The sequence below is a fragment of the Oncorhynchus gorbuscha genome, linkage group LG12 (genome assembly GCF_021184085.1).
Source record: "Oncorhynchus gorbuscha isolate QuinsamMale2020 ecotype Even-year linkage group LG12, OgorEven_v1.0, whole genome shotgun sequence".
In the NCBI taxonomy this organism is placed as follows: Eukaryota; Metazoa; Chordata; class Actinopteri; order Salmoniformes; family Salmonidae; genus Oncorhynchus; species Oncorhynchus gorbuscha.
The window spans coordinates 546,897-551,896 of record NC_060184.1 but is presented as its reverse complement, the minus strand read 5'-3'; the positions used below and the strand labels follow the sequence as shown (position 1 = coordinate 551,896).

General features: G+C 40.7%; 1 protein-coding gene across 4 annotated transcripts in view; it reads right to left on the bottom strand.

Moving 5' to 3' along the window:
* LOC123990447 (DNA (cytosine-5)-methyltransferase 3A-like) overlaps positions 1–5,000 on the bottom strand; it is a 95,854-nt gene that overhangs the window by 79,031 nt on the left and 11,823 nt on the right. The window lies entirely within an intron of this gene.

The following is a 5,000-nucleotide window of genomic DNA, read 5'->3' as shown; positions in this document are numbered from 1 at the left end:
TTACTGCAGACACAACAATGTTACTGCAGACACAACAATGTTACTGCAGACACAACACTGCTATCACATACACAACACTCTGGTACAGACACAACACTGCTATCACATACACAACACTCTGGTACAGACACAGCACTGTTATTACAGACACAACACTCTGGTACAGACACAACACTGTTATTACAGACACAACACTGTTATTACAGACACATCACTGTTATTACAGACAGCACTGTTATTACAGACACAGCACTGTTATTACAGACACGGCACTGTTATTACAGACAACACTGTTATTACAGACACATCACTGTTATTACAGACAACACTGTTATCACAGACACAACACTGTTATTACAGACACAACACTGTTATTACAGACACAACACTCTGGTACAGACACAACACTGTTATTACAGACACAACACTCTGGTACAGACACAACACTGTTATTACAGACACGGCACTGTTATTACAGACAACACTGTTATTACAGACACAACAATGTTACTGCAGACACAACAATGTTACTGCAGACACAACAATGTTACTGCAGACACAACACTGTTATTACAGACACAACACTCTGGTACAGACACACCACCGTTACCACAGACATGGCACCGTTATCACAGACACAACACTGTTATTACAGACAACACTGTTATTACAGACACAGCACTGTTATCACAGACAACACTGTTATCACAGACACAACACTGTTATTACAGACACGGCACTCTGCTACAGACACAACACCATTATCACAGACACAACACTGCTATTACAGACACAACACTGTTATTACAGACACAACACTCTGGTACAGACACAACACTGTTATTACAGACACAACACTGTTATTACAGACACAGCACTGTTATTACAGACAACACTGTTATTACAGACACAGCACTGTTATCACAGACAACACTGTTATCACAGACACAACACTGTTATTACAGACACGACACTCTGCTACAGACACAACACCGTTATCACAGACACAACACTGTTATAGCAGACACAACACTGTTATTACAGACACAGCACTGTTATCACAGACAACACTGTTATCACAGACACAACACTGTTATTACAGACACAACACTGCTATCACAGACACAGCACTGTTATCACAGACAACACTGTTATCACAGACACAACACTGTTATTACAGACACGGCACTCTGCTACAGACACAACACTCTGGTACAGACACAACACTGTTACTACAGACACAACACTGTTATTACAGACACGGCACTGTTATTACAGACACAACACAGACATGCCCCTCTGGTACAGACAGACAGACACAACACTGTTATTACAGACACAACACTCTGGTACAGACACAACACTCTGGTACAGACACAACACTGTTATTACAGACACAACACTCTGGTACAGACACAACACTGTTATTACAGACAACAATGTTATTACAGACACAACACTCTGGCACAGACACAACACTTTGGTACAGACACAGCACTGTTATTACAGACACAACACTCTGGTACAGACACAACACTCTGGTACAGACACAACACTGTTATCACAGACACAACACTGTTACAACAGACATGGCACCGTTATCACAGACACAACACTCTGGTACAGACACAACACTCTGGTACAGACATAACACTGTTATTACAGACACAACACTCTGGTACAGACACAACGCTCTGGTACAGACACAACACTGTTATTACAGACACAACACTCTGGTACAGACACAACACTTTGGTACAGACAGAACACTGTTATCAGAGACACAACACTGTTATTACAGACACAACACTGTTATTACAGACACAACACTGTTATTACAGACAACACTGTTATTACAGACACAACACTGTTATTACAGACACAACACTGTTATTACAGACACAACACTCTGGTACAGACACAACACTCTGGTACAGACACAACAATGTTACTGCAGACACAACAATGTTACTGCAGACACAACAATGTTACTGCAGACACAACACTGCTATCACATACACAACACTCTGGTACAGACACACACTGCTATCACATACACAACACTCTGGTACAGACACAACACTGTTATTACAGACACAACACTCTGGTACAGACACAACACTGTTATTACAGACACAACACTGTTATTACAGACACATCACTGTTATTACAGACACACACTGTTATTACAGACACTGCACTGTTATTACAGACAACACTGTTATTACAGACACATCACTGTTACACAACACTGTTATTACAGACACAACACTGTTATTACAGACACAACACTGTTATTACAGACACAACACTCTGGTACAGACACAACACTGTTATTACAGACACAACACTCTGGTACAGACACAACACTGTTATTACAGACATTACAGACAACACTGTTATTACAGACAGACAGACACAACAATGTTACTGTTATTACAGACACAACACTCTGGTACAGACACCGTTACCACAGACATGGCACCGTTATCACAGACACAACACTGTTATTACAGACAACACTGTTATTACAGACACAACACTGTTATCACAGACACGACACTGTTATTACAGACACGGCACTCTGCTACAGACACAACACCGTTATCACAGACACAACACTGCTATTACAGACACAACACTGTTATTACAGACACAACACTCTGGTACAGACACAACACTGTTATTACAGACACAACACTGTTATTACAGACACAACACTGTTACAGACTGCACTGTTATCACAGACAACAGACACAGACACAACACTGTTATTACAGACACACACTCTGCTACAGACACAACACCGTTATCACAGACACAACACTGTTATAGCAGACACAACACTGTTATTACAGACAACACTGTTATCACAGACAACACTGTTATCACAGACACAACACTGTTATTACAGACACAACACTGCTATCACAGACACAGCACTGTTATCACAGACAACACTGTTATCACAGACACAACACTGTTATTACAGACACGGCACTCTGCTACAGACACAACACTCTGGTACAGACACAACACTGTTACTACAGACACAACACTGTTATTACAGACACGGCACTGTTATTACAGACACAACACTCTGGCACAGACATGCCCCTCTGGTACAGACACAACACTCTGGTACAGACACAACACTGTTATTACAGACACAACACTCTGGTACAGACACAACACTTTGGTACAGACACAGCACTGTTATTACAGACACAACACTCTGGTACAGACACAACACTTTGGTACAGACACAACACTGTTATTACAGACAACAATGTTATTACAGACACAACACTCTGGCACAGACACAACACTTTGGTACAGACACAGCACTGTTATTACAGACACAACACTCTGGTACAGACACAACACTCTGGTACAGACACAACACTGTTATCACAGACACAACACTGTTACAACAGACATGGCACCGTTATCACAGACACAACACTCTGGTACAGACACAACACTCTGGTACAGACATAACACTGTTATTACAGACACAACACTCTGGTACAGACACAACGCTCTGGTACAGACACAACACTGTTATTACAGACACAACACTCTGGTACAGACACAACACTGTTATTACAGACACAACACTGTTATTACAGACACAACACTGTTATTACAGACACAACACTGTTATTACAGACAACACTGTTATTACAGACACAACACTGTTATTACAGACACAACACTGTTATTACAGACACAACACTCTGGTACAGACACAACACTCTGGTACAGACACAACACTGTTATTACAGACAACACTGTTATTACAGACACAACACTGTTATTACAGACACAACACTGTCACTCCAGACACACCACTCTGGTACAGACACAACACTGTTATTACAGACACAACACTCTGGTACAGACACAACACTGTTATTACAGACACAACACTGTTATTACAGACACAACACTGTTATTACAGACACAACACTGTTATTACAGACAACACTGTTATTACAGACACAACACTCTGGCACAGACACAACACTGTTATTACAGACACAACAATGTTATTGCAGACACAACACTGTTATTACAGACAGAACACTCTGGTACAGACACAACACTGTTATTACAGACACAACACTCTGTCACACAACACTGTTATTACAGACACAACACTCCGGTACAGACACAACACCGGTATTACAGACACAACACTGTTATTACAGACACAACAATCTGGTACAGACACAACACTGTTATTACAGACACAACACTCTGGCACAGACATAACACTGTTATTACAGACACAACACTGTTATTACAGACAACACTGTTATTACAGACACAACAATGTTACTGCAGACACAACAATGTTACTGCAGACACAACACTGTTATTACAGACACAACACTCTGGCACAGACACAACACTGTTATTACAGACACAACACTCTGGTACAGACACAACACTGTTATTACAGACACAACACTGTTATTACAGACACAACACTGTTATTACAGACACAACACTGTTATTACAGACACAACACTGTTATTACAGACACAACAATGTTACTGCAGACACAACAATGTTACTGCAGACACAACACTATTATTACAGACACAGCACTCTGGCACAGACACAACACTGTTATTACAGACACGCCACTGTTATTACAGACACAGCACTGTTATTACAGACACAACACTCTGGTACAGACACAACACTGTTATTACAGACACAACACTGTTATTACAGACACAACACTGTTATTACAGACACAACACTGTTATTACAGGCACAACACTGTTATTACAGACAACACTGTTATTACAGACACAACACTCTGGCACAGACACAACACTGTTACTACAGACACAACACTGTTATTACAGACACAACACTGTTACTACAGACACAACACTGTTATTACAGACACAACACTGTTATTACAGACACAACACTCTGGTAAAGACACAACACTCTGGTACAGACACAACACTGTTATTACA